We start from the raw sequence: 17,383 nt of genomic DNA, 5'->3' as shown, positions 1-17,383 counted from the left end.
CACATCTAGCATCATACGTGGTGTCAAGGTAAAGACATGGCTGCAAAGGAGCTTCAAGGGTGCGTTCAATTGTTCTTTGGCAAGCAGGGTTTGTTGACCGCACTTTTGAAGTTGACCACTAGTATTTGTTGTTTGGATTGAAACCATGCCTGCAGAAGGACATTTCCTCGGCAGATCAGCTTTGCAGGCAGCTTCGTCAAGAGGGGAGGTGTGGGATAATTACAGTGGGGTGGCTCAGTTGGTAGAGCGTGACACTCTTAATCTCAGGGCTGCGGGTTCAAAATGTGGGGTAATAAGCAAAGGATTTTAGGTATACTAAAAACAACAAGACCGCCCATAAAATGTATGCTATTGCCATGCCAAAATGAGAGAAAATTATTTGGAGGGAGGCAATGGATGGGGCCACGGACCCCTGATTGTGAATAACGGAACTAGATGATCCTCGGTGTCCCTTCCAACTCCACAATTCTATGATCCTTGATGAAATCTTGGTGCCCTTTCTTACAAAATGCTAACAGGGACAATGGCACCAGTTGCCCTCTGGACTCACAGGGTGCAGCTGATTTTGGAGCCATCAACTGTACACATTTGGAATGGCCCTTGAGAAATGATAGTCTGCCTATAGTCAGCAGCTTACCCCCTTGTTGTTTGTTAAAAACTTGAATAAAAAGCATGCTTAAAATAAAACAGGAAAAGTGAAATTTTGCTGGTTTCTTGAGAAAAGAATAATGCCTCATTATTTGTATCTGCTTTTAAATGTTGTTTCTCTTCTCTTTGTCATGAGTTTTACTGGGTCTGTGGTCATTTTAAGTTGCTTACCTTCACTAAAATATATAAATCTACTCGACTGGAAACTTTTATTATCCAAATTCAAACCCACTTTGGATAGCAAAATTCCTGGAGTGGGGAGGAGGGTTCAATGTTCTAATAGATTAGATATGGACAGTCCTTCAGTACAGCAAAACTTGACACTTTGAAATTTTTGAGTCCTTTCCAAAAGGACTTCACCCACTATTTAGGGGGGAAGTATGTCAGAACTGACCTTCTGCAGTACTGATTCCACATTCTTGGACTCCTAATCTTACACATAAATTAGAGCTGGAACCATCTCAGGCCCTATGGCTCTTGAAATGACCATGACCTATTGAGCAAAACCACAGACTCCACCTCTCTGGTGACTAAACCCCACTTGCGTTTACAAAATAAATTAACAACAGAGGAAAATCATGGAAGAAATAAAATGGCTTTTGAAATTAACAAAGGCGATTCCTTTTATCCACATGTATTACGGGACATGTTCAAAGCGCCCCTCAGGAGAAATTCTGTAAGCAAAGGTAGCAGATACACAAGGACACATTGCTAAAAGAAACAAAGGGATTTGGAGGGACCATGAGTGAACAGGTAGTACCAGAATGTACAGAATTGTACCTAGAAAAAGGTTACAACTGGATTACCTTTTTGTAAACAAAAACAACAACAACCCCCAAAATAAAACTCGGAAGCAGCAGGACTCCTTAGGAACTCTTCAAAAAACAAAACACAAAACTGCATATCCCTACCTAGTCACCAAATGTGAGGGGAAACGTAAACCAGCGTCTTACACTGCTTTAAATGATAGCCAGATTCTGCAATTTTTTACCACACCAGAAGTAAAAGCACGGGGCATTAATAAGTTTTTGAAAAATCATGCACTTCATTTGTAGGCAAGGGAAAGCTTTCTGAAATGTACAAAATCTTACTAAGACACACAATCTGTTGAAATGACCAAGCAGCGGACGAGATTCGGGGACAGTGGTGTGCCACCTGGGGAAATGTTCCTTTCCATTCACCTTAAGCAAAGATGTGGTGACCTTGTGCATCCATAAATAACTTTCAGAAATGTATTTCATTACTTCCCAAAGCTTCTCAATGGGCTACCAAATGGCATTTCTTTCTATTTTGGATGAAACTGGGGAAGCAGCTTTAGAAGAAGGGGTTGCTGACATTCACTGGCCTGGAAAACACCTGATGCCAATATGATGGCAAATTGTGGGTGGTGCATTGATGGAGATACTAAGGCAACAAATGGGGACATGACGCCACCGGTGTTCTAAAGATACATTTCATGTAAAGATTATGATGGGCTTCTTCAAATGCCCATAGCCTCTTACAAGCAGAGGTTTTAGATCAATTTTCTGTAAACCTCTGTCATAAATAGTTGTCACTGAAAATACGACCCAACAATGCAATGCTGGACTCATCCCTCCCGTCAGCGTGCCTGGAAAGCACGGGTCCCGGTAGTTTCCGCCTCACTCTGCTCCTTTCTCTGTGAAAGCCTGCTCTTTAGCTTTCACATCGGAGCAAACCTCAACCCACCCCCTCCCAAAGAAACCTTTTTTATGAGCCCCCCTACTCTGCGTGTGCTTTCTTTGGCTCCTGTCTCAATGTGCAGAAATTGAGCACATGAATTTTCCAGCATCGGGAGTTTCCCCCAAGACAGTGTCGAGATCAGGCGTGTTTGTGTGGCTCCACGCTTGCAGTTATTGGGGCTTTGGCTAAGAGGAGTGCATGCACTTTCAGCAAGACATAGCTAGCTAGCTAGCTAGACAGTTTACCTCCCTTTGCTACAGTTTAAATTTCTGCATGCCATCTGCTGTTGTGGAACAAGTCATCCCCATGATCCCTCTAGCCCAGTGTTCTCTAGGGCGGCCCACAGAAGCTCTCAAGGGTTTCAGACAAAACATTTGTTCACTTCAGCATATAGCAGTCCAAAGAATTGTATGCTCTGGAAGGTCACAGGCTCCCCCGTCTTTGGGGTAGAGGTTTGACGTCTGAGACTAGATCTGCAGGACTCATAAACATTTCACTCTGTAGAGATGAGTAGTCGGCACCGTCCGAGTATAGGAGGAGGGGGGTGGGGGTGGAATACGGGGGTGAGAAATAGAAGAATGCGTTCCATCTCCTACACGAAGCCAGAGCCAATTATGAAGATTGACCAGTTGCTTATAGATCAAATGCCTGGATCATGCAGCTGCAAAGAGGTCTACCCAGCCGCTCCCACAGGCAACATGGAATTCTTCTGTGCAATTTACTGTGTTGTTGTTAAAGATGTAAGACAAGCCTATATTGCACTTCATTATTTTTAATAATGCCAGGTCACTTCACAACAATATATTGATGGACTCAGTAGAATCAGCAATCAATACTGGGGCACGGGCCTTGGCTGGCACCCTGAAATGCACGGCCCCTGCGCCAGTCCTGAGGAGGCTCAAGGCCAGGGGTCAGCAACCTTTTTCAGCCGTGGGCTGGTCCACCGTCCCTCACAGCATGTGGGGGGCCGGACTATAATTTGGAGAGAGAAAATGAACGAATTCCTATGCCCCACCAAGAACCCAGAGGTGCATTTTAAATGAAAGGACACATTCTACTCATGGAAAAACACATTGATTCCCGGACTGTCCGTGGGCCGGATTGAGAAGACGATTGGGCCGCATCCGGCCCCCGGGCCTTCGGTTGCCTACCCCTGCTCAAGGCAATCACTTCCTGCACTTCACGTTAACGCAGAAGACGGCCCAGTTGTGCTCAGATGCTCAAAATTCCCTTTTCACCTTTGAATCTTTGGAGGGTCTGTTTCAGTTGGCATCGGGACAGCTCACCTAGCAGTGCAGCTGCCTTTATTGCAGAGGCAGGAAGTTTCCTTCCTTTCATATTCAGGATTTCTGTACTCACATAGAAATAATAAAATGGTTTCTGCTGTTTGTTAAAAGCCATGAATGAACTCTCACAACTCGTTCATAAGGTAGCTTGCTTGTGTTTCGAGAAATCGTATAAGAGGAGCATTCATAGGAAGTTGCACTTGACAGAGTCAATCTAGCCTAGCACTGCCTACACTGACTGGCAGCAGCACTGCAGGGTTTTTAAACAGGGGGCAGTCCCAGCCCTGTCAGGTGGAGATCCTGGACTGAACCTGGGATCTCCTGCATGCAAAGCAAGGCCTCCCTCAACTCGGGAGGCGTGAGTTCTCTACTGTATTTCAGCAAATGCTTTCACTTTATCATTTCATTTTCATCTGTATATTTTGTGCACATATTTTCCTGTATGTTTTAGACAGAGAGGAGTAGCAATAGGGTTAGAGGCAAGGTTCAGAGTTAGTGTTGTGTGAGCATTTTAAAGCAGTTGAGTTTAAACAGGAGGGGATTTCACCTGAAGAGATGGCCAGCATCGTGAATCTGTAAGTAGGATTTCGTCTGCTTCTTTTTTGTAATCTTCTGGGGCGAGGGCTTCCAGCATCCCCGTGGAATTTAACCCCTTCCTGAACAGCTTAACTTCTCTTCCCACCCCCTCCCTTTCCCCTGTTCAGTTTCTGTTAATTGGTTCTCATGGGAAACTTACAGATTCTGGCTTCACACAATTAACTCAAGGCCGTGTCAATTTACTCTTGGCAGAAAGCCAAGGTCAGCTTGACCTAGAAACTACTTACTCTGATTGGTTAACGACCAGCACTCAACTCTGTTATCTAGGGATTGCTAGCACAGTTTGGTGTGTTAGAGGTGTGTTAGGAGTAGGAAGTGCTGTGTATGGTTAAGAGAGAGAGAGAGAAAGAAAGGATTTATTTTGCTTCGTTTTGTATGCAGAAACTCTGCTGGTTTTATTTCTCCTTTTAATAAATCCTGTAAATAGTTATTCTGAGTCTAGCTGACTAGTCACTTCCACCTCAACTAGCTTCTTCGCTGTGCAGGAAAACTCTGCTACGTTTGGGCTAAAGCCATTAGAGCTATGCCTGACACTTCAAAGTTCCATGAGGTTATGGGCATTGTGCTGCCAGCCTGAGTTGTGGTGGTGTCAGCATCAATGGCGTTGGTTCCAGTAGTTCCAGAAGTTGTTGTTCCTGTTGGTGCAGCAGATGGACACTGGCTGGTTCCTGACTGTGGTGAGCTGGTGACGCAGTGGACACAAGGACAACAGCTGCAGCGTGTGAGTGCTGGGTGCTGTGGTTCCTGTTTTCTCTCTCGGTGGTCGTGAGTAGCTGGTTCCGGGTTCCAGGGACATCGCTCTCAAGATGGCCTCACAACCAGTTCAGATGGCTTTTGAGCGTCTGAATGACTCCAATTACTTGCTGTGGTCGGAACGCGTGCAGGCAGTGCTGCAGAGGGATCGTCTCTGGCAAGTGGTGAGTAAGTTTCCTGCAAAGCCTGATGATGAAGACCTCGATAAAGACCAAAGAGCAAGGGCCACAATTGTCTTGGGGCTGGAAGATTCCCAGTTGCCGTATGTGAGGGGAATCAAGACAGCTAGAGGTGTGTGGCAAGCACTTAAAGAACTCCATGTGCGTGAGACAGCGGTTTCCAAGCTGTTCATTCGCAAGGCATTGTACAAGGCAATGTTACAGCCTGGGGTTACAATGCAGGAACACCTACACAGTTTACAGTTAAAGTTTGCTGCGCTACAGGAAAGAGACTGTGCATTAGACCAGCAGGAGAAGGTGGCTATTATTTTGAGTTCTCTCCCGGAAAGCTGGGATAATTTAGTTTTGTCTCTAGAAGGCATACAGGAGCGTGATTTATCAATCAGTTACGTTACTGGGCGTTTGATTGAAGAGTGGCAGAAGAGGCAAGAAAGGTCGTTGGCTGCAGAGGCTTCTACAGGCGGGCGGTTTGGAAGGAGTTCTCATGCCGTGCCAGGGGTGAAGCAAGAGCAGCGTGCCGGTGAGGAGTCTGTGTTTGCTGTTAGGCGTTGTTTCCGATGTGGGTCTTCAGCGCATCTAAAACGACAATGTCCTGAGTTGGTCAAGTCTCAGTGGCCGGTGCAGGAGCAGAGACGAGATCAGCAGCAGCAGCAGCGGAAAAAGAAGTTCTTCAAACAAAAACAGTCGGCTCAGCTGGTGACCGCCGAGGTCAAGATTGCTGATGAGAAACAAGCTGTCTGGGTGGTCGATTCGGGAGCGTCTCGGCACATTGTAAATTCAGATGAATTGTTTGTTTCCAAGAACTCAGCACAGCGCAGCCAGGTGGCTCTAGCAGACGGAAGTACTTCCGAAGTGATTTCGGGGGGTGCAGTTTTTGTTCCTTGTCTTCGTGAATGCCTGCAAAATGTACTTTATGTGCCTTCATTAAGGAGCAATCTGATGTCTGTAGATTGTTTGCTAAAAGCTGGGTTTAAAGTGTATTTTGAAGGAGACAGTTGCATTATTAAGAAGGCTGGTGAGATTTTAGGCACTGCTAAGTCAGAGGGAGGCTTGTTTTGGCTTAAAGCAGGATCTCAAGTTGCAGCAGTAGTCAGTAAATCTCAGCCTGCAGTGAATAACAAAGCTATACATGACAACTGTGTGCACTTATTGCATAGGAAAATGGGGCATGCTTGCTGGAAAAGTATACTAAAAATGTCTGAATTGGCTGATGGGGGTAATTTAAAGAGTTGTAACAAGTACCTCGATTGTAATGTTTGTAAAAAGGTTAAAACCCACAGAGTCTCTTACCCCAGAAGTGACAGAGTTAGTGAGTCACCGCTACAGCTGGTTCACATGGACGTAATTGGTCCGTTTGCTGTAAGCAGGGGTGGATCGCGTTTTTCATTAACAATTGTGGATGACGCCACGCGTTATTCTTGGGTTTATCCCATGAAGAATAAGGGTGACGTGTTCACTAAGTTTAAAGGCTGGGTGGCATCTGTGGAAAGATTTCTGTCCATTAAACTCAAAAGGATTCAGACGGACAGAGGTGGCGAATTTATGTCAAATGCTTTTAGAGATTGGTTACAAAAGCGTGGCATTGGGCATAGAAAAACGAACGCTTTTTCCCCAGAGGAGAATGGCGTTGCAGAGCGAAAAAACAGATCTTTACAAGACATGATGTTTGCCATGCTTGACGATGCTGATTTGCCCATGTCTTATTGGGGGGAGAGCATGCTCACCGCGTGTTATCTCCAAAATAGGCTCTTTCATCAAACAATAGGTACAACTCCGTACTTTAAATTGTTTCAGAAAAAACCCAAAATTGACCATTTGCATGTGTTTGGATCAAAAGCCTGGGTATTAATTCCAAAACAAATGAGAAAGAAGGGAGATCCTAAGACCAAACAGTTAGTGTTTGTGGGTTACCAGGAGCTGGGAAAAGGTTTCCGCTTTGCTGAAGGGACAAATGGCATTGTGATCTCCAGGAATGCCACTTTTTTGTGAACATAGTGGCTGGGAGAGACTACATGCCAATACTGAGGTTTGGTTTGAACCTTCCCAGGAGCTTCATGACTCTGAAGGTAAACATAGAGAATCAGAGTCTGAGGGGGAGGAAAGTTCAGATAAGAGCTCTCAAGAAAGTGGAATTAGCCAGAGACCAGTCGCTAAGCAACAAAAGAGAGGTCGTAGTTCTGAGGAGGAAAGTGGGTCAGAAGAAAAATTTTCTCCCAGAAGATCTAAAAGACAAAACAAAGGAGTGCCTCCGGTGCGTTTTTCTCCAGATACTGCAAATGTGTTTAGTGTGATTGCAGAACCCAAGAGTTTTCAGGAGGTGTTAAAGTTACCAAAAGAGGAGGCAGAGCTCTGGAAACAGGCAATGGAGGAAGAGATGTCCTCTCTGAATGAGCACAAGGTTTTTACACCAGTAGCAGCGCCTGAGGGGGCAAAGATTGTAGGCTGCAGGTGGGTGTACAAACTTAAACCTCTGGTGACAGGAAAGTACAAATACAAAGCTCGTTTAGTGGCTCAAGGATACTCTCAGAGGCCCGGTTAGGACATATCTAGGGTTGGAAGTGTGCTGGGCCCAAGATGGCAGCTGCCTAATTAGTCAGCAGAACAAAGTTAAACAACTACTGACTACATACAGGATGCAGGATTGCAAAGGGGCAGTGGTGCCTATGGATCCAGGTTTCATAAAAACGCTTCATACAGATGAGAGTCCTGAATTTGAACATCCTGATGTATATCATTCTGTAATTGGAAGTTTATTGTATCTAGCACAGTGGTCCAGACCTGATATTAGCTATGCAGTAGGCATATTAAGTAGATTGGTCTCAAAACCCACACTAAATGCCTGGAAAGGGGTAAAACAAGTTCTGAGATATCTCAAACAGACAATTGGCTATATGTTACAATTAAATTCTTCAGAGGATGAAATGTTGAGTTGCTACTGTGATAGTGACTGGGGAAATTTGCCGGATAGAAAATCTGTCACAGGACTAGTCATAATGGTCGGTGGAGCTTTAATCAGCTGGCGGTCACGCAAGCAAGACGTTGTAAGTGTGTCATCAACGGAATCAGAGTACGCCGCGTTGAGTGAATTGTGCAACGAGGTGATTTATTTCAAGCATTTGTTAACAGATTTAAATGTAAATTGTGGAGAACCAGTACAAGTTTACATTGATAATCAAGCTTGTATAACCTTAAGTAAAACAGAGGGTTTCAAATCGCGTTCCAAACATATCTCTGTAAAATACCAAAATGTGCGTTGCTGTGTACAAGACAATGTAATCACCTGTACTTATGTATCAAGTGAAGAAAATGTAGCAGATGTGTTAACTAAACCATTGGCAAAGGTAAAGAACAAGCGAATGTGCAAGGGTTTAGGTTTGCTGGAAAAATAATCTCCTACATAGGTGTATTTGATGTTAATTGTCCAGCAGAATCTGTGAGGGGGTGTTCAGTTTCTGTTAATTGGTTCTCATGGGAAACTTACAGATTCTGGCTTCACACAATTAACTCAAGGCCGTGTCAATTTACTCTTGGCAGAAAGCCAAGGTCAGCTTGACCTAGAAACTACTTACTCTGATTGGTTAACGACCAGCACTCAACTCTGTTATCTAGGGATTGCTAGCACAGTTTGGTGTGTTAGAGGTGTGTTAGGAGTAGGAAGTGCTGTGTATGGTTAAGAGAGAGAGAGAGAAAGAAAGGATTTATTTTGCTTCGTTTTGTATGCAGAAACTCTGCTGGTTTTATTTCTCCTTTTAATAAATCCTGTAAATAGTTATTCTGAGTCTAGCTGACTAGTCACTTCCACCTCAACTAGCTTCTTCGCTGTGCAGGAAAACTCTGCTACGTTTGGGCTAAAGCCATTAGAGCTATGCCTGACACTTCAAAGTTCCATGATCCCCGCCTTCCCATTCTCCCTCAAATTGAGGCATCTGATCATAGCCTGCATTTTTATCAAGGCTTATATTTTGATCAGATTCCTGTATTCCAAAAATGAGCTTAAATTCACATGTTTCTTTTGAGATGGGAAACCAGCAGGCAAGGTCTTTGTCGCAGGCAAGGTCTTTGTCAGAGGCCCCTTTGGTTTATTGCGGTCATAAAACAGGCTGGGAGCAAAAGGTCACACTGACCATACAAATTATAGAATACAATCAATCAAGGTTGCAAAAACACTGTGCCTCCCATTAAACTTGAGCCACATCTTCCTAAGGTTAAAAAGGCAAGAGCTAATACAAACAGCAGCTGGCTAGGGAAGAGGCCTCTCTCTCTCTCTGAAGCTGCTTTGAAGCTTCAGAGAATTTAGAAAACTTATAGAACTTAGCTCTTACTAAGTTCCTATTTACTTAAGACAAGATCTTTGCTTCTAAAAATCTATATATGTTATGTATGAAATATTGGCTTAAATGTAATTATGCAAAGGATTTAGAAAGTAAGAAATCATAGAATCATAGAAGAAGTTGGAATAGACCACGAGGGCCATTGGGTCCGGACCCCTGCCAGACAGAGAGACGCCATCGGAGCACTCCTGACATATGGTTGTCAAGTCTCTGCTTAATGACCTCCAAAGAAGGAGATCTTTCATTGATAATGTGTGGAAAGATGAAATGTTAGTTAAGGCGCCTAGTCTAGGGCAAAAGATGAAATGTTAGTTAAGGCGCCTAGTCTAGGGCAAAAGGTTATCTGGTAATTAAGGTGCCTTGTAGAGGTTAATGGCTGTTTGCCAATTATAAATAGAAGGAAATATAGCTCTTTGTCTCCCATAAAAGGCAATAGGAAATGGGTGTATCTTTTATGATTGGTTCTAGCGAACAGCCAATAGGAATTTTAACCAGGCTGATTGGACAGAGGCAGCCAAAGGAGGAGCAAGGGGGCTGAGCTGAGGGAATATAAGTGCTGGCCATAATGACAGGAGGCCAGGCCAGAGCTTGGTAACCTTATACCACTGTGCCTCACATTTATTTGTCTGACAAATAAATTATTATTTTAATTTCTCTATTGCTGCGTTGAATATTTCATTCCAGCTAAGCGTTAACCACAAGCAGGGTGCTACAAAATCTCATTGCAGCTCAGCTGATTAGAGGGAGCTGCAGATAGCACCAAGGTTGCAGGTTCGATTCCCATAAGGTACAGCTCATATTCCTGCATTGCAGGGGGTTGGACTAGATGATCCCCAGGGTACCTTCCATGATCATTATTTTGGGATGCTTTTTATTACATTCATAGCCCACTTTTCATCCAAGCAGTTCAAGGTGGCATTTATGGCTTGCCTTTCCCCCTGTTTTTCCCCTCACAACAAACCTGTTAGGCAGGCTAGGATGGGAGTGACTGGATCCAACATCAAACAGTGCACTTCATGACTGAGTGGGGATTTGCACTCGGATCTCCCAGGTCCTCCTAGTCCAGAATTCTAGCCACTATACACCCCCCTCTCGCTACCCCTTCTCCCTTTCTCAACTCTTCAGCCATCAACTGCAACAGACAGGGGTTCTGTCAGTCTTCCTGTCAGTCACTCTGACTCTAAGAGAGTTTTCATTGCATTCTTTGGCTCATCTATGCCTTGATGCTTTGACGACCTTCCTAGCAGCCCCCTTCGCTCTCCAGGCAGGGCTGAGGTCCTAACAGCATTATGCTGAGGGCTCTTTTAAATGCTGGAAATGCTTCCCTTATCTTTCCTTTGCTGGGGGTGGGGGTGTGTTGGAATCCCCCCCCCATACATGAGATGCACCACTGTGTTCCTGTGGAGAGCCGTTTGGGGTCTGTGGGTGCATAAAAAAACAAAAAGAGCCCTATTGCGTGGCGAGTTCCAAAGTGGAAATAAAGACACATGACACAATTATTTCAGGTTAATGGGCTAAATATGGCCACAACTTTATTGGTTACAGGTGATGAGTGGTATTGGCTTAGGCATTGGTCCTAACCGACTATCCGGCTTCAGCCCATCCTCTTGAAGTCCGGGAAGGGTTAACCACCAGTAGGGGGAGTCCTTCTGATGCACATCAACTCGCAACCCCCCCCCCATGTAGGCGAAAAACCAAGTCTGGCAAAAGAGGGAGATCCCCGGCTGCTCCAGCGATAAATAGGGCTGGTTGATTCCCTCAGTCGCACTTTCCAGACTAAGGAGAGCCCACTCAGTAGCTGCAGCATCCTTGCTTGATGCAGACCTCCTGGGTCATGTGGCTGTGAAATCCTGCCACAGCACCAACATGGCCAAACTGCAGGCTTGGAAGGAGTCGTTGCCACCAAAGACAGGATCCATAAAGCCTCCTTGTAAATAGGATGGAATGGGGGCCAGGTCAATTTGGTGAATCAGTAAATGTGGCAGAAATTCATCTCTCTTCTCCTTCATTCTCTTCCAGATGACATAAGACTTGATGTCAGTTTCGATTATGGGGAGAAGACACAAGTTTCAAGGCTCAGCGATGATGGAGTGGCAATTTTTGCTTGCTGTTTCATTGTGTGTTGTTGCTAATTGTGATCATTGCTGTTGTTTTAGAATTCTTTCCTATGCAATATTACTTTTTTATTGCTTTTAAATTGTTGCTTTTTAAATTGTCCTTGTAAAGGAAAGTGTTCTGCTGATGTTCATTGTATTCTGAATTGCTTCAAGAAGCCTCATAGCAATGAACACTATTAAGAGTAATAATTATTTTACCTGCCTTAATTATAATAAAGCATTGACATGCATATTTTAAATTAGCGGTTAAGGTCTTAAACTACACATTTTAATAGTTTCACATCTGTATTCTTTACTGTGTTCTAGCTTATAAATTTTGATTTTAACCTCCATATATATGAGAGCCAGTGTGGTGTAGTGGTTAAGAGCGGTAGTCTCGTAATCTGGGGAACCGGGTTCGCGTCTCCGCTCCTCCACATGCAGCTGCTGGGTGACCTTGGGCCAGTCACACTTCTCTGAAGTCTCTCAGCCCCACTCACCTCACAGAGTGTTTATTGGGGGGGGGGGGAGGGAAAGGAGAATGTTAGCCGCTTTGAGACTCCTTAGGGTAGTGATAAAGCGGGATATCAAATCCAAACTACTCTTCTTCTACTACTACGTGTTTTCTATCTCTGTAGAAGTCCATATTCTGGTTTGTGGCTGTAATAAATTCATTCGTTCATTCAATAAAGCTTCGGTGGTTTTGAAATTCAGTAAATTGTCTCTGCCTCCATTTTTTGGTATTGAGGGAAACGCTCTATAAAATAATCAGAAAACATCAGGGTTGTAGTCAACATCAGTCCTTTCCACAGCAGACCTATTTAAATTGATGGGCACAAATTACGTGGCTGTGTTGATTTTGACACATCTCTTCTGAGTAAAACTCAGTTGACTACTGTAGGGATAATCGCGGAGTGGGCAGTGGGGTCCAGAGGGAGCACACTCCCCACCAGCAGGCAGCCACAGTCTGCCTGCACGCGTGACCCTGGGGTGCGTAGCATACTCCCCCTCACAGACAAAGTCATGGCTGTCTGGAACATCGTTCCCTCTGTCTGACCTTTTGTGGTCTCAGCAGTCTGCGGTGTCCTGTCTGTAACCTTTGTCCCTGAGACCTTTTGTCTCCTTCGTCATACACTGTGCAAGGGGAAAATGACGCGGTGGAGACAGGTGCCAAAATAACTTTGTACCACCCCACGATCTCGGGACCAAAGGTGTGTAAAGGTCACAGCCCAAAATGTATCTGCCTAGCTTGCATATTTGTCTCAATAAAAGGAGGCTCCACAGGACTGGTCAGCAGCTCGCTTCAGCCCACCTGTGCGCAGCTCACATGATGATCAACTCCTGTCTTGTGCCTTCACTTCAGACTACTCCTCACAGGATATCATGGAATTGTAGAGTTGGAAGGGACCACAAGAGTCATCTAGTCCACCCCCTGCAATGCAGGAATATTTTGCCCAACGTGGGGCTCCAACCCACGACCCTGAGATGAAGAGTCTCACACTCTACTGACTGAGCTATGGGCAGATAGCTTGTTTGATAAATGTGTCCCTTGGAAACATTTTGGTTTTATCCTCTCTGCAGGAGTTGCTATGCCTGATCATTCCATCTAGTTCTGTTGAAAGAGAGGTGGGGGTTGTTTTCTGATTTCTTAATTGTGAATATTTGGGGGGGAGGGGAGGCATAGGTGGAAAGGAGATACTCAGATGGACCAGAGTAAAATGGGGCCGAGTGAAATTGGGGCTTCGGGATGGCTTGGGGAAGTCTAAAAGTGTCACATCCAAACCAAAACTCTGGGTTGTTGGATGCCCCTGCCGTCTGTCATCATTTGAGCTTTCCTTTGCTTCCCTTTCAAGCTGCTGTCTGGAAGGAGGCCAAAGCCCACTTAAACATAAGAATGATTATAAGAAAGCATTCATTCAACAGCCAGAGTTGAATGAAGACGATGTGCTAGGAGGAGAATGAGCTCATTAAACCATTCTGCAACACACACACACACACACACACTGCAATCCGAACCCCAGTGCTGTTATGAGGACAATGGTCACAACCACACATTTCAAGAAGCATTGCACTAAGAGTCACAGATTCACCCAACACATCCTGGGAACCTCTGTTTGCTACAGATCTAACATCTCTCAGCACCCTTGGCAAACTACAGTTCCCAGGATTCTTGAGGGAAAACCTGGACTCTTTCAAGTGGTGTAATAGTTTTAAATGTGTGGTGTGGAATTCCTCCAAAATAATCGGGGAACTGTGCAAACCTCTCTCTCTCAGGCTACGGTCCTGCCCCAGGCTCAGGAGGAGGAGGAGGGCTCTTTATTAGATTAGGTTTGTATCCTGCCTTTCTATTTTCATGCTCAAGGCAGCTAAACCGTCAGAACTACATAAATCAATTATAATAATCAATACAATAAGAATAGCAATAAGAATTATTTACCAAATCTAAATAATCTGATAGAAAATTGAGGGAGGGGTGATCTCTCCTTCGGCTGCAGTCTTTGGACACAACATTTCAATGAACATTATTATTATTATTATTATTATTATTATTATTATTATTATTATTAATTTCATTTCTATAGCGCTTTATATTTTCAAGAAAAAATTCAAAGCAGTTTACAGCATATTAAAACATAAATAAAACAATCTGAAGAATGTCAAATATAGAGTATACAGTTAAAGCAACATAGTTAACCAAAAACTGAAATATTAAAGATTTCAAAACAAAACATTACAAAGGAAGTCAACTACAGAATACATATTTAACACAAAGTTAACAAAAACAAAACAAAAAACTTAGCAATGTTGGTTTTGGGGGGGAATGCTTAAGTAAAGTCAAATATAAAATGCACATTTAAAACAGCAGAATTCCCAAGAGAATAAAATATGATCATAAGCATGACACGGCTGTTTAGCAGGCACAAAAAGATGGGGCAAAAGAATCCAATAGTTTGGGTTTCTTGTCAGGCCGAGCGATGTCCCTCTGGTCTCACCAGGAGCCTCTTTAGTAGAGCTGGTGTCTGGGCCCTGCCCCCCAGGCCAGGTGGAAAGGGCCTTGCAGGAAGCGGCCTTCACAACTCACAACCGGCCAAGGCCATCATGATGACACACAGTTCAATAGGGCAAGGTTTCTGGCAGGTGGGCATCTAAAGCCTACCAGACTGTCCACGCAGACCTTGTTGGTCCACTTGCAACCTCTCTAGGTGGAGCAAAGTACTTCATGGTATTGACTGATGCTTTTTCCAGGTACATTCATGTGTTCATGCTCAAGCAGAAATCAGAAGCGTTTCCGAGGTTCAAGGAATTCTGTGCTTGGTTGCAAAATGTCCATGGAAAGCAACTGCAAAACCATTGGTTGGCTTTGTGGGAATGTTCAGGGATGCAGGAGAGGATATATTGTGAGATTATATCCTAGTCCAACTTGTGCTAACAAGTTCCCAAAATATCACCAGAGTTTATAACATTCCCCCTTTTAAGTTCGCAACGGTAACATCTGCACAGGTTCGCTAGAACCTCTATAATAATTACTCTGGTAATTATTTAAAAAGGTAAAATACATTTAGAATCTTTCTTATAGGAAGATAGTCCTATCCTCCTCTCTTGGCTGAGAGCCAAGAGGGCATCCTGCTTCTTCAAAAGATGAAGATGAGAGAGGCGAGAGGCAATAGAGAGAGATGGCTGCCTGCCCTGTGCTTTTATCATTTACCTGCACAGGTGAGGCCACACACACCTCTGGTCACATGCGGAGGAAGTCTGTCCTCAGGAAGTTTACCTGCTTGCTGGACAGACATCCCTCCCCATGTTCTAACATGTACACTCTAGGAATGTTGTCATTGACTGCTCCTGTGTTTACATCCCACAGGCTTTCATTGAGTTCTGTGGACACAGTAAAAAAAAAAGCTGCCATCTGGTTTCTCTCGGGATGTTCGGATTGTTGAACACAGATTTGCTCTCCACCGTAACCATGTCTCTCAGCATACCACTTTATTTCCCCCCAGATAGGTGGCTACTATTCACTTGTAGGAAGATGTGCTTATTTAGATTACAACATTGCAGCGGGAGCAAAAGCCACCTTTCTTCTCTCAAGAGGGTTAGTTGAGTTTCTGTCGTTACGGAAAAATCCAGGTGGGAGGCTGCTCAGAGCCCGTGGGTCCCTGCGGAACAAAGAAGGAGTCCAGCCACCAACCGGAGCAAATAGCGGAGACCAAAGTTTATCACGCAACAGGTTCAGAGAGGAATTGAACCCCGAGAACGGGGTGACAAGGACTTTTAAAAGTTCCTATCTTATCCCAGCAGACAGTTCGCTAAACATCAGCACTCCACCAGAAAAGGGGAGGGTTATACATGGTTAACATAGGAGGAATGTGTTGGGGTAACATGCAAATACAGGATATGTCTTGGGAAATCCGCTCCACTTCCCAGTGGGGAGGAGTTGTGGTGGACCACGTGGCCACCCACTCCCCACTAGGGGCGGGGGACTCTGTCCCCCGTTGCCTATGGTGAAGCCTTATTTTGGAATTACCCAGAGGTCCGGCGGTCCGCCAATCCCGTGGCCAGAAGGGAAAAACAGTTCCAGAGACTTCTTGGTCGGAGAAAAGAGATTTATTTGACACACAGCATGCTGGGGCAACCAGCAGAATAATTTCTGCAAACTGGCTGCGCCCAATTTCACATATGCAGAGTTTCTTATACCTTGAAAACACCCTTCCCTCCCCAAGCTTCCCCAAAACCTTCTCCAATCAGCTGGCAAGTTTTTAGCTTACTCCCTAATATGGCATATGGCTATTTGGCTAGCTAAGCCCCCTCCTTCCCTTGTTTGTGTGCTCCTCGTCTCTTGCGTTTCTGCAGCAGGAAGCATATGCAAAAAAAAAGAAACGACCGTCTGGCCAAATATAGCAAGCAACTGCAGTTTCTGCTAGCTGGCAGAAGAAAGGAAATGGGCCTCTCTGCTAGCCGGCAGAAAGAGGAAGTGGGCCTCTTCCAAACTCAGCAAGGCCGCTGCTCTCTCTGCTAGCCGGCAGAAAGAGGAAGTGGGCCTCTTCCAAATTCAGCAAAGCAGGATAGTAAGCAATTTTAACAGAGCAATTTAGCAGAGCAATTTACTTAGATGTAAGGTACAGGGAATACCTTCCCTCTCCCTTCACTCCCTCCTCTTCTTCTGAACAACCTAATACTTAGGTTCGTTCCGGTCGCTCGGGCTGATTGTATTCCTGGAGGAGAGCAGTAAGGGTCATGACACGGGGCCCCATCATGCGGGACATCATCTTCTCCATCATATTTTGCATACATTGCAGCAGGCAGGGCATACAGAAGCAGAGAAGCAATAAGATTAAAACAGGTCCAGCAATTAAAACCATAACATGACGAAGCCAACTACTGTCAGGCAACCAGGAATACAGCCAACTCCACGGATCACTTGCTCCCACCACCCAGAGCAATTTGCCCACGATACCCCTCTCGTGGGTTAGTCCCTCATGATCTCTGGTTAATACTGCGTACCCAAAAGGTGCCTCTCCTTCCTGGTAAATGTAGTGGCACCCGCAAGAATATACCCAACCTTGCAAAGGGCCTTCAAAGGGGGTTAGCACATCAAGGGGTTCAAATCCTTCTGGGGATAATATAAGAAGTCCACTAGGGGCAGTGGGATTGTCTAGTTGGCGCGTTACCACGGTGGGAGCGCTGCCCGCGGGCGCTCCTCCTCCCATCCACCTTCTTCAGCCGTGCGTAGAAGTGTCAGCGTCCGGAGTGACACTAGCAGGGCGGTCGTCTAGCGCTCTTCTGGAGATGGTTAG

The 17,383-nt window shown here is 44.9% G+C and overlaps 1 pseudogene across 1 annotated transcript in view; it reads left to right on the top strand.

Moving 5' to 3' along the window:
- Positions 1-17,383, top strand: part of LOC310753811 (inositol polyphosphate 5-phosphatase OCRL-like) — an 863,084-nt pseudogene that overhangs the window by 38,524 nt on the left and 807,177 nt on the right. The gene's annotated exons all lie outside the window — the stretch shown is intronic.

Source organism: Podarcis filfolensis (assembly GCF_964270895.1).
Source record: "Podarcis filfolensis genome assembly, chromosome: W".
NCBI lineage: Eukaryota > Metazoa > Chordata > Lepidosauria > Squamata > Lacertidae > Podarcis > Podarcis filfolensis.
The sequence above is the reverse complement of the archived record's forward strand: the minus strand, read 5'-3'. Positions and strand labels throughout refer to the sequence as shown.